The sequence below is a fragment of the Neophocaena asiaeorientalis genome, unplaced genomic scaffold (assembly GCF_003031525.2).
Source record: "Neophocaena asiaeorientalis asiaeorientalis breed wild unplaced genomic scaffold, Neophocaena_asiaeorientalis_V1.1 scaffold198, whole genome shotgun sequence".
In the NCBI taxonomy this organism is placed as follows: domain Eukaryota; kingdom Metazoa; phylum Chordata; class Mammalia; order Artiodactyla; family Phocoenidae; genus Neophocaena; species Neophocaena asiaeorientalis.
The window spans coordinates 2,596,510-2,615,049 of NW_020175221.1; the positions used below are offsets into that span (position 1 = coordinate 2,596,510).

The 18,540-nt window shown below is 41.4% G+C and overlaps 1 protein-coding gene across 4 annotated transcripts in view; it reads left to right on the forward strand.

The window, feature by feature from the left end:
- The window catches only part of ELOVL7 (ELOVL fatty acid elongase 7), a 71,553-nt gene that overhangs the window by 814 nt on the left and 52,199 nt on the right, over positions 1 to 18,540 (forward strand). The window contains exon 2 of one of the 4 annotated variants that reach the window (XM_024765396.1): positions 85 to 223. The exons of 2 other annotated variants lie outside the window; for them this stretch is intronic. The gene's annotated coding sequence lies outside the window, so the exon portion shown is untranslated. Of the gene's footprint in view, positions 1 to 84; positions 224 to 6,977; positions 7,034 to 18,540 lie in introns of those variants that run through there. One more of the 4 variants, XM_024765397.1, reaches the window with a different exon arrangement.

Genomic DNA, 18,540 nt, shown 5'->3' on the forward strand with positions numbered 1-18,540 from the left:
GAGCCCCTTTCTTTCTGCTTTTTCCCCTCTGGGGCGCTTTTGTGTCCTCGAGGCCGGAATGAACTTGGGGCGTTGCTCTTGCAGCGGGCGCTGCCTCTTTGGCTCCCCGAGCTGCATCCTGTCCCGACGGCAGCTGCTGGCTGAGGAGAGTGATGAGTACACAGCGGTGGAACAGGTCGTGCCGGAGATGGAAATCGGAAAGCCTGTTGTTTCATCTTACAGGGTATCGCTGGTTAGGAAATGGGCCTTCTCCCCTAATCAGCCAGCGCTGATTCAAACTTACCGGATGCCGAGAGAACGCTCTTGGGAAAGCTGCGGCAGGAAGGATATGGTCTCTACCCCTGTCCAATCGCTGTGTGGTTGGGAAAACAAGTCGCACAAAGACTGAAGAATAGTTTTAGCGAGCCAAGCCTTTTTCCTCTTGCTAAGCTGTTCCCTCGAAAAGCATTTTCATTTAACCCTGTACTCGCAGGTTACTCTTTATTTCACTTCTCGCTTGTATTGCTTAACTGCTGTGAAAGAGTCTTCGATACTTTGGGGTTGCCTCCGGCTTCTTAGCCATCACTTGTTTGTTAATTCCCTTATTTTGTAGTTTCTGCTTCTACCACTGGCCAGGAATTGTTCTCCTCAAGGTCACCGACGATTAAAAAATATTTCCCCCCCAATGGCAGACATTTATCGAATGCTTCTGTGCCCGCCACTGTTCTAAGAACTTGTATCAACTCTTTTAATCCTGGCAACAATCCTATGGGGGTAAATAAATGATAACATTATCATTTTACGGATAAGGAAACTGAGACACAGGAACTTGCCCAGGATGCACAAGTAGCAGGAGGAGATTCCAACTCAGGGGCCCTGGTCCAGTGTTGAGGCTATTAACCACTGTGCATACTGCCTCACCTAGAGTTCCTTTCTTCATCCTTACTTTCTTGAAGTCCTGTGCTTTTTCATGTTCACTGACTAGGCTCTCAGTCTCAGGTCCTTCTTTTCCTTCTTGTGTGACTTTGTATTCATTTAGATTTTCTTTTCATAGAATTTTGTTACTTAGGTTATCAGTGCTACTTACCCACTTAAAGATTCTGTGCTTTCCATGTATCTGGGGGCTTCCCTGGTGGCTCGGTGGTCGAGAGTCCGCCTGCCAATGCAGGGGACGCAGGTTGGTGCCCCAATCCAGGAGGATCCCATGTGCTGTGGAGCGGCTGGGCCCGTGAGTCATGGCTGCTGAGCCTGCGCGTCCGGAGCCTGTGCTCCGCAATGGGAGAGGCCACAGCAGTGAGAGGCCTGCGTGCCGCAAAAAAAAAAAAAAAGAAAGAAAAGATTCTGTGCTTTCCATGTATCTTATTCAGTTTTAGTGTAGCATATGTCAGTGCATACTGTAATATTCCATTTGGACTTGCCCTGCTTTGCCCCAAAGCATTTCTAGTTAGCGTCATTTATGTCAGCCTCCCTCCCTTTTATTGTAGTCACCCAGGTGCAAAACAGCAGTCAAGTCTCACATCACACTTCTCCCAATCATGAAACCTCTTCTGTTGGCTTTTACCTTGTCTCTTCCTTCTAGCCTTCCTCATTCTCACCCCTGTTCCCTACTCCTCTTCACCAGTCTCCCTCTTCCCTACTCCTGAACATTCATTTATCACTTATGTCATTTTTCTTTTTACTGTTGGTTAGCTTCTTTCATAAATGTTCATGGTCCACAGAAAGATTGTTAACAACTTAAGACTTTAACTCTTCAAGCCTTACAACTAGTAGTTGCTTGATAAATGTTTGCAGAATATGATGCAAGATGAATTAATGTAGCATATATTGCGTGGGTTGAATAATGGTGTAAACCTTTTTGAAATTTTTAAGCTGGGTTTTACAGGGTGTTAAGGATGCGTTGGTAGACGTGGGGGACCTGGCAGGCTTTGTAGAGGACGGGCAGGGAAGCCTCTGCCAACTCCATTGCTGCAGATAGGAACCCAGCTACCCTGGCTAAACATTCCATTTAGAAGGGTAAGGAAGTAGAGCCATATCAGCAGAGAGCCATGAATCCTAACCTCATCCTAGCCAAACAAAATATGAAGCCACACAGAGTTACAAGAAAAACCCAATTTCATTGAAAAATATAACACATACACAAAAATGCATAAAACATAAATGAAGAGATTACCACAGTAGATATATTTAGCAGTAGAATGACTGTCTTCTTCTGGCAGTAGATATGATAGTTGAATGAGACTGCAGAAAAGCCAAATGGGAATCTTTTCTCAAAACCTCTGTATAAGGTAATATGGGCCTGGACTAATCCTGAGAGGCATTGTCGAGGAAGAATTGGCTGTGTTTGGGGAGGGTTGAGGAGAGGAGAAAAGAAAACTGGAAGGAGGTACCAAAACGGTGAGATTGGCGAGCCAAGAAGAGAGTTTTGACCCCCTGAGTGTGAGTCGACCAGACTAAATATTTTGCCATTTTACCTTTGTCTCTCTCTATTTATTTATTTATTGGCTGCGTTGGGTCTTCATTGCTGCCCGTGGGCTTTCTCTAGTTGCGGTGAGCGGGGGCTACTCTTTGTGGCGGAACGCGGGCTTATTACTGTGGTGGCTTCCTTGTTGCAGAGCACGGGCTCTAGGCACGCGGCTTCAGTAGTTGCAGCACGCGGGCTCAGCAGTTGTGGCACATGGGCCCTAGAGCGTGCGGGTTTCAGTAGTTATGGCACACGGACTTCAGTAGCTGTGGCATGCGGGCTCAATAGTTGTGGCGCACAGGCTTAATTGCTCTGTGGCATGTGGGATCTTCCTGGACCAGGGATCAAACCCATGTCCCCTGCATTGGCAGGCAGATTCTTAACCACTGTGCCACCAGGAAAGTCCCCTCTCTCATTTTTTAAATGCATGTTTTCCTACATCCTACTACATATAGAATTTTAGTATATTGTGTTTTCCTTATAATACATAGTAAGCATTTTTCACCTGTATTTTCCAAAACTCCTATTGTCTGCCTTATATTCTAAAAATTATAATGTAATTTCCTTAACTAATCCTCCGTTTTTGGATATGTATATTAGCAACAGTTATAAACAACTTAAGTCACAGTAATGCTTACCTTTGCAGTTATGTCATTTTACAAATTGGGATTTGTTTCTTTATGCTAGACAGTGGAATATACTTAAAGCCTCTGACCTCAGGTACTTACTGGTCGAGTCGAAGAAATAAGACTTTTTGGGCTTTCCTGGTGGCGCAGTGGTTGAGAGTCCGCCTGCCAATGCAGGGGACACGGGTTCGTGCCCCGGTCCGGGAAGATCCCACATGCCGCGGAGCGGCTAAGCCCATGAGCCATGGCCGTTGAGCCTGCACGTCTGGAGTCTGTGCTCTGCAACGGGAGAGGCCACAACAGTGAGAGGCCCACATACCGCAAAACAAAAACAAAACAAAAAAAAGAAATAAGACTTTTTCTAGTTTGTTTAATTGCTTATTCTCCTTGGTGTGCTACATGTGTAAACATCAGCTTTAGAATATAGAAGAATGCTGTTTACCAAACAAATAATTTTGGAGCCTTTGTATATACAGTATCATGTTAAATTGAGAACTAATCTTGAGTTTCAATAAAACACACCATATAGCATGGAAAGAAGCATGCTATAAACACATTTTTAGAGAGGAATATATCTTATATATATTTCTGTGACTCATCCAATTTGGACCATTCACATGTTATGAAATAGCTGAACACTAATGCAAATTTAGCACTTTATAAGATTGGTCTTTTTTGAAAAAATTGAGATTTTTAATTATTCCTAATTGATTTAGATATATTAAAAGCACATGTTATTGCCTTGACAAGTCAAATTGTCCTTTTTGTTAGTGATAAATATTTCTAAACAGACCATTATTCAGAGGAACTAAGTTACCATATAACATATAACTCATAAATGTGCCATGTTAAAGACAAATCTTCATCCACTTGGAGAAGCAGCACAGGCCTTGAGCACCAGCAGCCCAGCTCCTTTGTCCCCTCTAACATAAGGTATAGAGCAAAACCTAGCCCAAATCGGGGAGTTTCAGAAGTTGCATACTCAACAAACATTTGAGTGTCAGTTTGCGTCAGGCAAAGTAGTCGGCAGGGTGCTGAAGCCTGTCCAGATCTATGTGGGTTCAAGGGAGGTAAACACTTAGAGTACAGTGTGGAAAACTGTGATTAACACAGAGTGTTGGGGAAGCCGAGCAGAGAAAGGCAGACAAAGTTGTCCTCCTGAGCCGAAAGAAGGAAGACTGGGAGTTGGGGCAGCAGAGAAATGGGACGAGGGTGGGAAATCAAATTCAGGCTGAGAGCATGCAGGTACATTCAGAGAATTGGAAACACTGTAAAATCGCTGCAGAGGAGGGTGTGAGAAGAGGTTGCCTAGGTATGCACAGCTGACTTACTGAGAGTCTTGATTCACCTAGTAAAGATTTTGGATTTTATCCTACAGACCATGGGGAGCCAGTGGAGCCCTTTAAGAAGGGAAGGGACCTGTTAAGATTTGTATTTTTTGTTGTTGTTTTTCTGGCTGCATTGGATCTTTGTTGCCGCGTTGGGTCTTCGTTGCAGCGTGCGGGCTTTCTCTAGTTGCGGCGAGCAGGGGCTACTCTTTGTGGCAGTGCGCGGGCTTCTCATCACGGTGGCTTCTCTTGTTGTGGAGCTCGGGCTCTAGGCACACGGGCTTCAGTAGTTGTGGCACACGGGCTCAGTAGTTGTGGCTTGCGGGCTCTAGAGCGCAGGTTCAATAGTTGTGGTGCATGGGCTTAGTTGCTCTGTAGCATGTGGGATCTTCCCGGACCAGGACCCGAACCTGTGTCCCCTGCACTGGCAGGCGATTTCTTAACCACTGCGCCACCAGGGAAGCCCAAGATTTGTATTTTGAAAGCATCTGTCTACATGTGCAACTTAACCTTTCTGGAACCTCCCTTTCTGCCGTGGAGGCTTTATCTCCTTTCTCTATCTGATCTGGAAAGGACAGCTACCTTCACTATTTACATGAGATATCTTGATGATGCTCAGTGCACATAACAATTTGGGAATAAAACGATCTTGTGCCACATGTTTATAGAAAACTCAAGCCTGCATTTAAGTTTTTACCTGCTTGCTGAAAATCATGAGGTGAAACGTTTGGGCATCTTTTAGACATCAGTCATAGTTGCAGTCAGGCACTTTCTGTGCATTTTCTCAGGAATTGTCTAAAGCCAGCAAGGTCTGCACCAGAATCCTCACAGCACACATGGGTGCAGAAAAGTGAAGAAAGGTGCTCAGGTGAAGAAGCAGAAAGGGTGCTCAGCTAGGGTACACGGTTACAAGTGCGAAGCTAGGATTTAAACCCAGCTACGGTTACAATGTTCAGGTTCTTCCCCCTCTGCATACTAACTCAGTGGGTTGATGATTTAGAGGGTATGAGAGACACTAGGGCTCTGATATCCAACGATAGTTTTGTGAGGGCATAAGGACAACCATAAACGTAAGATTTAGACTTTTTAGGGTCAGTGGTAGAAATGTGAGAACTAGAAAAAGAGGGTTTGGCTAGTTGTCCCTCAACTAAATACAGCCCCTCCATTCTTCTGCTCCTTCCTTTCCATCCCCAATTGTGGGATTTTGTCTTAATAGCACATTTGTGATGTATTTGTTTGCTTATCATAACTCAGTGACATAACATGGACAGAACAAAAGGAAAGACTGCTTGTATTTAAGGGGGACTTATCCTAAGTCTGTATGGGGCTTCCCTGCCCTCTCCTCTTCTTTCCTTTTTCCTGCCTTCTCTAGGCAGAGAGTGCTGTGTTGGATCCCGTGAGCCAAAATGTTTTATGTCTGAGAAGCAAACAAACAAACTAATGAATGCTGACCTCACATTTTCATCCCTCTGCTCTTTACCCTTCAGTTCACTGGAAGGCACACGCTTATACCTTCAGCCTTTGAAGAATTTCTTTGAAATTCTAGCAGGTGTGACTTTAACCTGAAGAAAGAAAGAAGGTAGAAGTCACATTCTTAGGAAACCAGAGTTTAATGACTGATTATTTAATAGCTTATTCCTGAGCAAACATGGAATTTAAAAAATGAAGTTGTGGGGCTTCCCTGGTGGCACAGTGGTTGGGAGTCCGCCTGCCGATGCAGGGGACACGGATTCGTGCCCCGGTCCGGGAATATCCCACACGCCGCGGAGCGGCTGGGCCCGTGAGCCATGGCTGCTGAGCCTGCGCGTCCAGAGCCTGTGCTCCGCAACGGGAGAGGCCACACAAGTGAGAGGCCCGCGTACCGCAAAAAAAAAAAAATGAAGTTGTGAGAACCACTATTCATTGTTCAAAGGGAAGGGGAAAAAAGGATAACAGATGTGATATTAAACATTAAATATAGTTAATATTTTTAAAGTTAAAAACTAGAAATATTAGGTTGAACACATGCAATTGCCGTTTCTCTAGGAGAAATATTTGTATATTGGCAATTGCATATGGCTCATCCTAATACAAAGACAATCCTCTTGACATCTAACCAGTCGACCCTACGAGCCCATGCTTCTCATTTCCCCAAAAAGCAGACCAAATGCTGCCCAGGCATGATGAACACCAGTTCCTAGCAGCCTGTTCCCTGCTCTGATGGCTGGCTCGGTGGCTGTATTTATTGCAAACTTGTTGGTGCCAGTTATGCTTGTTATTGTGATTAGATAATTTAAATGTGTGTAAATCTTTAAAGTGCAAAAGGGAAAGTGTATTATTGCTTCTGTGAAAGGAATGTTGAATTCTCTGAAAAGATTCCATAAAAGTGAGTGCCTTAAAAAGTGGGCAGGAGAACGAACTGTAAAGAATTGGAGAGAAAATTGTGAAAACTTGAAAGATAATATCCTGAGCTTGCTTTACAAGTTTTGTTTTTGTTTTTTAGTTTTCAATCCACTTAGAACATTAAAAGTGGAAATTGTAGAAAACAAATTCTGAGTATGGTTTACATGAGAAAAATATCGGGGAGGAATTCTTCCTCAAAGAAAATCTTGAAACTACTTTGGAAAGTTGGCAGTGAATGCATACTTATATGTCTCAAGGTAAAGTACGTATTTATGGGGTGTACATAATTTTTTAAAAAATATTTTATTTTTTTGGCTGCTTTGGGTCTTTGTTGCTGTGTGCAGGCTTTCACTAGTTGCGGTGAGAGGGGGCCACTCTGTTGTGGTGCATGGGCTTCTCATTGAAGTGGCTTCTCTTGTTGCGGAGCACGGGCTCTAGGCATGCGGGCTCAGTAGTTGTGGCTTGCGGGCTCTAGAGCGCAGGCTCAGTAGTTGTGGCGCACGGGCTTAGTTCCTCCGCGGCATGTGGGATCTTCCTGGACCGGGTTCGAACCAGTGTCCCCTGCATTGTCAGGCGGATTCTTAACCACTGTACCACCAGGGAAGCCCAGAACATCAATTTTTAAGGTAGTATTTTTTTCCCCTAGAAATGAATTGTAAAAGGGATTTATTTATGAGGTAGGTTCTTATAAAGAGGATCTTGAATCACTTCATGTATAATACTTTCAATAATAGTTTTGGTAAAGATGGAAAGATATTCTTTAAACTAACATTGGTTCTTTAAAAAAAAATTTTTTTTAATTAAATTAAATTTTTATTTGGCTGCACCACACAGCATTTGGAATCTTAGTTCCCTGCACAAGGATCAAACCCGTGCTCCCTCCAGGGGAATCATGGAATCTTAACCACTGGACTGCCAGGGAAGTCCCGTAAATTAATGTTGGTTCTTGGTAACTCATTTATTATGGACATGAATGAAGGTAAACCCTTTGAAAGCATTTCTCCAAAGGTGCCAGGGCTAGGCTAATAAAGTTTAGGTTCTTATAACGATATACAATAACAACTCACATTAGGTAGATCAGTGTATTTTTAGACCTGAGATTGGTCTATGGATGGACATTAGAGGGTCCATAAACTCTCCAAAACATCAGATTTATGTATACACATCATCTCTAGGGAGGTAGCACATAGCACCGTAGTCTCAAAGGTTAAAAGCTATTGATTTAGGAAAGACATGAAATAAAATATATAAAATGCTTAATGAAGTTTAACTTATTGTATACAAGGATTAGCTTTTAATGTTAATGTTGGAATTAGACATATAATGTTGACATGAACCAACTGTGTAGACTTTATCCATGTTATAAGGACATAGTACCGATAGTGAGGCCCTAGAAAAGAGAGATCTCCTTCATCCATGGTAGTTTTCATTTCTGTTTTCCTGGTTCTCTGGGAAGAAAGGTTTCTACTTATTAAGTGTTAAATCAATATTCACTCATTTATGAAATAAACATTGGCAATTTTCTGTGTGCTAGACCCTGGAGTATAGAAATCTAGAAGTCAACTCCTCTTCTCATTATTTCTTTATCTCATGCCCACATCCAAATTAGCAGCGGTCATGTCAGCTCCATCCCCAAAGTGTATCCTGAATCCATCGATTCAGTAAACTCCTAATCCTGCTGCCTCCCTACCATCAATTTTCTACCAAGCAAGTAACTTAATTTTTAAATCATAAGTCAGATCATGTCACTGCTTTGCTTAAAAGCCTCTGATGAGAGTTTCAGTTTTATAAGATGTAAAGAGTTCTAGGATGGATGGAGGTGATGATTGCACAACAATATGAATGTACTTAATACCACTGAACAGGGCACTTGAAAATGGTTAAGTTGGTAAATTTTATGTGTATTTTACCATAATTAAAAAAATAGTCATACACACGAGTTAGACAAGGTTCTCAGAAGAAACACATTTTGTGTGTATAGGCTTTAAGTGAATTCAAAGCAATGGATTTCTTCTAGGACAATAGGCTTTAACAAGAAAGCTTTTTCTTCCTTTTAATTCCATTTTTGTTTGCATACTTGCTGACTTGCATGCTTCTGGCATGGATAAATTAAGGGAGCAGTGTCTGCATGTAAGATGAGATGTGATCAATATTACTGATCCATGTGTAGCCTGGCGAGGGGACGGGGAATTCCCGTCCCGAGGTGGCACAGGGCTGTCCTTTGCAACATTCTCATAAAATTGGGCAAAGAGTTCGCACCGCAATGTTTACGGGAGCAGGAGGGATGGGGAAAATAAACATAACTACAAAAGCAAACTCTAATGCATGCAAGGATCATTAGGTTGGCAGGTATATTAATAAGGGAAAAATCTGGAAGTGTAATGGTAGAACATAAGGCTTGTACTGCTTCTGTTTTAGTGCAAAAATGTACTAGCCCATACGCTTAAGTGTATGGCCCACAAATTGAACAATTTAATGTTGACATCATATCCATGATATTATGTGAAATTTTTGCTAAGGGGAAACTAACTCGTCCAGCCTAAAATGTTTCTTTTAATCTGTATTCTGTTCTTCTAGTCATGCCATTAATAGTGCTCATGTTATCAATTTCCCCCTTTATTGAAAACAATAAACATTTATTTAAAACAATTATAATCCTTCTGGGGGCACTGGAAGCACAATGTGGTGATCATCTTGCTTTTACTTTTTTAAAACATTTGAACTGTGATTTTGCTAGAAGTAGGAGGCCCAGTGATGGAATGTTAGAGGAATGGAAACTGACAACGTGTGAAGGTTTAGAGGCAAATACATACGTGTAGCTTGGAGTGCTGATATCTAATATACCATTGATTCCACTAACTGGAAATAAACACATTTAACCTTGAAAAAAATAGTTATACAACAACAACAGCAAAGAGTCTTTGATAGTTTCCCCTTGTACATAGAATAAAACCCTGGCTCTTCCACTGAGGCCTCAAGGCCCTGCATGCCCACTTCTCGGAGTTAGCTAGCATCCACGCCCTCTTTGTGCTCTGCTTGCCGTTTTTCTGACATAACTGTTTGTCCCTGCCTCTGGGCCTTTGCCCTTGCTGTTGTCTCCTGCAGGACTGTTCGCCCTTAGATCTTCTCAACTGTTCTAGAGCTTTCTGGCTACCCTTCTAATGTTGCTGCCCTCTGCCTCTGGTGACCCTATCACATCAGTCTGTCATGTTTCCTTTCTTCATAACTTTTGCCACATTTGTCTGATGTTTATCTTTGTTTACTTACGTGTCTTCCCACAAGAAAGTAAACTGTATGAGAATAGGGATTTTGCTGTATCCCTCATGTCAAGAAGGGTGCTTGGCACATAGTGGGTAACCCAGATATTTATTGAATAAGTGAATGGAGATGTGGTCTCTTCCCCCAAGGACCTTATAGTTTCTGATACTGAGTCTCAGGAGCCCTGAATTGTGCTTGTGAGCGAGGTCTCACATGGTGAATAGGCAACTTGTTCTGCCCCAAATAAAGTGATGTGGGGCAGGAGAAAGAGAGAATGATGTTGGGGCCAAAAGGGTCAAAAACACATCAGCTGTTACCTCTCATTCAAGGATGGAGAGAAACTTTTCCTCTCTTCTATCTCCCTCCCCATCTAAAAGAAAAATATGAGAAAACAACACTGTAGCTACGTATCAATATTCAGGCATGAACCCTGCCCAAGCCAAGCTTAAAATGAAAATCACGTAAGATATCTTTTATCACATTCCCAGAAACACCTGACTCCCCTGGATCATTTGCTCTTAGAGGATCCATTATGAGCACTCAGTTGTATTCGTCAATCAGATTGTCTTGCGAAAATGAGACAAAAATCTTCCCAATCTTTCTATCACTCCAATATTACCTTCTTTAGCACACATTTCCCCGGTGACGGTCAAAACTCACCCTTTCCATCCTGCTGTCGTACCAAGGTCGTTTTGTGCATGGATAACTGGACTTTTGTGTTCATGTTTTTCATTAATATTTTTCATGGTAAATATAGGAAAAAGGTTTATGATATAGATAGATTCTCTATGCTTGACATGGAAAATCATACTTTCACATAATCAGAAAAGTTAGACTACTTTCTGACTACGATAATAGATTGTATGCTGATTTTAGAAATATAGAAGACTTGTAACAAAAAAACAAAACAAAACAAACTTGTAACAAAAAGAAAACAGACATCACCCTCACCCATAATCCCACCAACCAGAAATTTTGCGTGCTAACATTTTGGTAAATTACTTTGCAGCCTCTTGTAGGCATTTTTTCAAAGGTTGTCAGAGTTTTTCTTGGGGAAAAAAATTGGGAACTACTTAGTTGAAGAACAAACCATTTCCTAGTATACTTAAAAAACAACCACCACCACCACCTTAAAAGCATTTTTAACATGGAAATTTTCTTTCTTTCTTGTTTTAAAAACTCATATTATGGAAATTTCCAAACATTTATAAAAGCAGAGAGAATACTATAATGAACTAGATGTACACATCACCCAGGATCATGGCTAATCTTATTTCATCTGTAAATATTTTGGTGTATCTCCAAAGGATAAGGACTTTAAAAAAATTACCACAGTACCATTATCACACCTAAAAAGTTAAAAATAATCCATTAATGCCATCAAATATCCAATCAGCAGGAAGTTTAAAAAATACTTATAAATCAGGTTATGACTAAAAGGGCAATAGTTTAGAAATTCTTGGCTAATAGGATGGTATACAGTCCACTTAACAAACTATACAAACAGTTATAAGAAAAGATTAAAAACAACAGAAACTTACTTAGCAGTGCTTATTTCATGTAGGTAAGTATTAATATGTTATTAAATAATCTGACAATATATTTCCATAACTTTGCTATTTCTACATTCTCGGTGTTCAATTTAAAATGCAGTGTCCACCTGTACCAAATGAATTTTTTAAACTCGTCTATTTTGGGGGCTAGTACAGGGCAAAAGTGTGAACTGGGTACATAAAAGTCAGCAGTTTATTTCATTTATTTATTTTTAAAAATATTTTGCTGCGTTGGGCCTTCATTGCTGCGTGCGGGCTTTCTCTAGTTGCGGTGAGCAGGGGCTACTCTTCGTTGCGGCGCACCGGCTTCTCATTGTGGTGGCTTCTTTTGTTGTGGAACACGGGCCTAGAGTGTGTGGGCTTCAGAAGTTGTGGCACAAGGGATCAGTAGTTGTGGCACACAGGCTCTAGAGCGCGGGCTCAGTAGTTGTGTGTATGGGTTCAGTTGCTCCGCAGCATGTGGATCTTCCCAGACCAGGGATCGAACCCGTGTCCCCTGGCATTGGCAGGGGGGGTCTTAACCACTGCACCACCAGGGAAGTTCCAAGTCAGCAGTTTAAAATGTTCTCATAACGTCCCATACTATGTACATTTAATATATTTTCCTAAAGCTATAAATACTTTATCTGAAGTAGAATAAAAACAAGACAATTTTAGGCATAAACTCTGTTACATTAATAAAGCAGAGGGTTTTTATGAGTAGTAGAAATAATCTTTATGATCTTAAGAATACATGATAACTTTTTTTAAAAAAAGCAAAATCCTAAAAGTCTCTGATGAATGTATTCCTATTTCAGTTATTGTGAGGGTGTAATAGAGAGAATTTAGAGAATAGCAAGAAAATTTACTTGGCCAAGAGAATTGCTGGACGATTCAGGTTGCTGGCTTGTCACTGTCAGTGGAGAGGAAACTAGGGTGTGAATCAGGGAAGATTGATCCCTTGGTCCAGCACAGAGCCTGGACAGGTGTCTGCTGTATGGATGGAAAGGAATGAGAAAGTAAAGGAAAAGTGAAGAAAAGGAAGATCTAGAAGAAGGAAGGGTAGGAGGCCAAGGTTTGGAGCCTGGAAACATGGGTAGATTGTGGTGTCAAAATTGGTCTTAGAGAAACTGGATCAGAGGAAGGTTTTGACTGAGATACTGGTAATTCCTTTGTTTTTATTCCTTGGTAATCATTGCAGGTTAAGTGAACAAATTACATGCTCATTTGTAGAGTTTGAGACTTTTAATCAGTGGCTTTTTCTGGGCAATTCCTTCATGATGGGGTATTTAGAGATTTAGCAATTGTTGATATATTTCAAAGATCAGATGGTTGAAACTCATAATGGTAGATAAAGCCAGAATCATTAGAATTTCTCCCTCGCCTCTCCTCCCCCACCAAGGGAAAAATCCTTGGAAATCATTTAAGTATTTCCTGTAAAACTAACTGGAAAGGAAAAGTCTTTCTTTGTTTATTTAGAAAGACATTTGTAAATATTTGCTGTGACCACTTTTATAGGGCAGTCATTGTTTTAATCTTGCATTGGTTTGCAACTTCTCTTTGATGTTGAGCTATTGTTTGAAAGGGTCATAGCTGGAGGCGCCCACACTGAGATAATATTGAACTAAACTCTATTTTTCTATCCAGATAAATAGTGGGGGGATATGTTTGTCTTTCTAAGTTGTTAATTCTAGAATCATTCATATCAAAATTATTTAACTTAAAAATTAAGTAATGCTATTTAGCAATACTATACTTTATTATAAATGTATTGTATTTTACATACATTATGCATTAAATCCATTTGTCTCCTAGCTTAGGAATGTAACTGTGTTTTTCCCTGGGAAAACCTCTTCTTCAGCTAAAATAATCAAATTATAAATTTTGTTCTCAATTGGCGATGTCTTTTGCAGACATGGAATAAATGCAGATCCTCTGTTGTTCTCAATCTGTATTACTTTTTAATTTGTGAAACAGCACTGAGACACCTTAATAACATTTTATTAGAACTGAATGAAGAATATGGTGTAGATACAGGAACAAGTCTGCTAACCCAGGGGCCGTTTATTATGAAGTTTCATTTGCAAAATGCTATTGAAAATCAGTAAGAAAGCAGGGAGATCATCCCTGAGCAGAGAAGACAGTGTCCTGAAGTCCATTGAGTAAATCTGTACTTGACCCATAGGGAGATCCTCTGGTTTTTAATCACAGCCCATATAGCATTATTTTATTTTATTTATTTATTTTTCCATATAGCATTATTTTAAACATTCCAGCATCATTGTTTATCTAGTTTCTCATCCCATAGCAGATTAAGGGCAGCAAGTTAGAAAGAATGGAGTCTTATAGAACCAGGAATGCTGTTAACAGACAATGTAGTGGCTAACAAGCTAATAGGGAGGAGACAGGAAATACATCAGAAGCAGACACGGGTTTTGGAACTTTTTAGTGTAGGGCAAAGGTCCATAGCTGTAGACATGGATAGGCCCAGAGAGCAGTGCTGTGATACTGCTGGTCTTACTAATATCCCTGAATCATCCAGAAAGTTTCAGTGTATAAGATGGTTGAAATCTTTTAAAAAATGTTTTACATTTTTCTATCAGAAGCACTTTTTGAAGTGATTACACCTACAGATAAGCATTTCCGTATCTAAAACATTCACTTCTATGGAACGCTGCAGTCCTGGATGAGGCTGGATAAATGAATTGTATCCAGAAATAGAAAGCGGGATGAATTAATTTAGTCTTTACTGTTGGTTACTTTTCTTATCCACACTTCTTTTTGAGGACGATTTGTTTTTCTTCCTTTTATGGGCTTCTCTGTATATTTTAGGGATGTGTGCTATTATGCACATGTGTGTTATAATACTTTCCCTACGTTCAGATTTTTTGTTCTCTCTAGGAGTCATCAATCCACATGACCTACCCATCTACTCTGGGTACCATCTCCCTCCCCTGATGAGGCTCCATTCCCTATTCCCATCCCCACCCAGAATGAACCTGTTACTGCCAATTCTGGCTTGTCTCAAAGGCGAAGTATTTGAGGTCAGTTGATTTCCACCCTTCCTCTTGTGATTCTTGGTTACTGCCTATAAGAGATACACCTTACTAGGTATTGCAGCCTTTCTGTTGTCTCCTCCTACTGTTAACCACACCTTCAGCTCTGTCTTTTATCCTTTGAAACCCTGTTCCACTGTGTTCAAACTATCATATCTTCAGTGCTATCGCCTGCCAAAAATAACTGAATCATGGCTCTTCCCCTTACCCCATGCCCACACATTCCTTATGAAAAGGTTCATCCATCCATCCACTCAACAAATATTTGCATGTCTGACACATCCCAGGCACCATCTCAGGTGCTAGAGAGGCAGCAATGCACAGAACAGAAAAAGATCCCTGCCCCCGAGGAGCTCATATTCCAGAGTGTTACTGGGGAGTGGAGGGAATCAGACAATAAACAAATAAATATAGAATGTTGGTGAAATATATAAAAATAATGATGAAAAGTGCTATGGAGAAAAATAAAGCAATAAAGACAGGGAAGTGCATGTTGATGGGGTGATGAAGGTGACATTTTAGCAGAGATCCGAAAAAAGTGAAGGAGCATGCAGGTATCTGCAAGAAGAGAATTCCACATTGTCGGGACAGTGGTTTCAGATGCTTTAAGGCAGGGTTGTTCTTGGCGTGTTCAAGAAAGGACAAGGAGCCCAGTGTGGCTGACACTAGCTAAGTAAGAGAAGAGGTGAGAGGAGGAAAGGTCAGAGAGGTAGTCAGGGCCACTTACAGGAACTTTGACTTTTAGTGTGAGTGAAGTGGGAAGACATTGGTGCATTTTAAGCAGAGAAGTGACATGAGTTGGGTGTTTTTATTTTGTTTTGTTTTTTTCTTCAGTGTGATGAATACATTGGAGATGGACAAAGGTGAAATCGGGGAGACCAGTTGAGAGGCTATTGCAGTCATTCAGATAAGGGAGGACCACCGGTAGGACGAAAAGTGACTTGGACCACCAGTAGAGTGAAGAGTGCTTGGATTCTAAAAATATATTTAGGAGACAACGTTGTCAGGATTTGCTGATGGGTTTGATGTTGGGGGTGAGAGAAATGGAGGATTTTTCTCGTATTCAAAGGTACTACGCATTTGGATGGACTGGCCAGAATTCCCCTATCTTCCCATTGCCACATCTGAATCAAACTTACTTTTTCACTTCCGTGGGCAAGTAAAACAAAACTCTCCTTTTCTGGATGCCTCCCTCTCCAGCTTTGCTCTCTGCTTTTCTTAAACCTCTTTGCCCATCATTTCCCTCTTCAGTCCCACACACATTGTGGACTTTGGCATCTGACTTGATTTGGCATCTCCCCATCCTCTCTCTCTCTGGGAGACTTCAAAACCCTTTCAGAGGCCAACTACGAGTAGCCTCATTAGACAAAGTTTGTTGTCTGACCCAACTGTGATAAGCTCTACTAGACTGTAATTGCCTGCTTTCATAGCACATCTCTGGGCCTCTTCACCTGGAAATGTGCCAAGAAAAAATCATCAATTCTAATATCCCTGCTTCGAACCACAGCCTCTGGTTTATCAGCTCTCTTACACCTCCCTTTTTTTTTATCCCCTTCCAGTTTTATTGAGATATAATTGACATACATAAGCTCTAAGCTGACAGTATAATTATTTGACTTATATACATCCTGAAATGAGGACCACAATAAGTTTAGTGAACATCTATTGTCTTATATAGATTCAGAGTTAAAGAAATAAAAACATTTTTCTACCCTGTGTTGAGAGCTCTTAGGGTTTACTCTCGTGACAACTTTCATATGGAACGTAGAGCAGTGTTAATTATATTTATCACATTGTATATTACATCCCTGGTACTTATTTATTTATTTTCTTTACTCTCACAAAGTTTATATGCAACCATGGGGGAGATGCTCAACAAATGAAGGAATACACATGAGGGGAAAAAAAAGGATGAAACACAGATGGTGCGATGCTAAGAATTCAGGGTGATGTTTCTGTCAGATTTGTTTGTTTTACATCTTTATTGGAGTATAATTGCTTTACAATGCTGTGTTAGTTTCTGCTGTATAACAAAGTGAATCAGCTATACATATACATATATCCCCATATCCCCTCCCTCTTGCTTGTCTCTCCCACCCTCCCTATCCCACCCCTCTAGGTGGACACAAAACACCGAGCTGATCTCCCTGTGCTATGCGGCTGCTTCCCACTAGCTATCTGTTTTACATTTGGTAGTGTATATATGTCCATGCCACTCTCTCACTTCGTCCCAGCTTACCCTTCCCCCTCCCTGTGTCCTCAAGTCCATTATTCTCTACGTCTGCGTCTTTATTCCTGTCCTGCCCCTAGGTTCTTCAGAACCATTTTTTTTTTTTTTTTAGATTCCATATATTTGCGTTAGCATATGGTATTTGTTTTTCTCTTTCTGAGTTACCTTACTCTGTGACAGACTCTAGGTCCATCCACCTCACTACAAATAACTCAATTTCGTTTCTTTCTATGGCTGAGTAACATTCCATTGTATATATGTACCACATTTTCTTTATCCATTCATCTCTCAGTGGACACTTAGGTTGCTTCCATGTCCTGGCTATTGTAAATAGAGCCACAGTGAACATTGTGGTACATGACTCTTTTTTTTTTTCGGTACGTGGGCCTCTCACTGATGTGACCTCTCCTGTTGTGGAGCACAGGCTCCGGACGCGCAGGCCCAGCGGCCATGGCTCACGGGCCCGGCCGCTCTGCGGCATGTGGGATCCTCCCGGACCGGGGCACGAACCTGCATCCCCCGCATTGGTAGGCGGACTCTCAACCACTGCGCCACCAGGGAAGCCCCATGACTCTTTTTGAATTATGGTTTTCTCAGGGTATATGCCCAGTAGTGGGATTGCTGGGTCATATGGTCATTCTATTTTTAGTTTTTTCAGGAACCTCCATACTCTTCTCCATAGTGGCTGTATCAATTTACATTCCCACGAACAATGCAAGAGGGTTCCCTTTTCTCCACACCCTCTCCATCATTTATTGTTTGTAGATTTTTTGATGATGGCCATTCTGACTGATGTGAGGTGATACCTCATTGTAGTTTTGACTTGCATTTCTCTAATGATTAATGATGTTGAGCAGTCTTTCATGTGTGCGTTGGCAATCTGTATATCTTCTTTGGAGAAATGCTTAGACCGCTATTCTTCTCATTCATCCACAACTGGTTTTAATCACCATCTAGATGTGAAAGCTTCCCAAATCTGTATCTGCAGCCTTGACCTTTCTCCCAAGTGCCTGCTGGCCATCTCCACCTGAATGTCCCACAGGCTTGTAACACTGGAATTTATGAATTCCCTGTCTCTTAAACCTGTTCCTCTTTCTGTGATCCTTATCTCCTCTGGTGACACCACCACGCACATACTCACTCCACCAAACCAGAAACTTTAGTCACGCCACCCTGTGTCTTTATCCTGTCTAGCGAATCACCAAGCCCTTCCTGTATTGCCTCACAAATATTTCTTGACTTTGTGTCTACCACCACTGCATGTCACTAAATTATCTCTGCCCTTGTTGAGGGCTTTCAGCATTTCTCATTGGGATGATTGCAGTTAAATCCTAGTTGGTCTCCCTGCCTTTCTCACCCCCTGACATTCATCCTTCGTGAGCTAGGTCACAACACTGGTTTAAAACCCTTCAGGGACTCCCTCTGCCTTTGCTAAGGCTTGCACACGCTTACTGAGAGGGTGCTGCTGGGGTAAGCTTGAGGGAGGGGGTCAGGGTGGTTGGACTCTGGCAGAACCATCTGGTTGAGCTCTTCGACATCATTATGCTTCGGCATAATATTTCACCTTTTGAAAACTTTCCATTGCCTATGCACCATCTTTTCTTTGTTTAAAAAGTTAATTAATTAATTAGTTAATCTTTGGCTGCATTGGGTCTTCATTGCTGCGTGGGCTACTCTTCGTTGCGGTG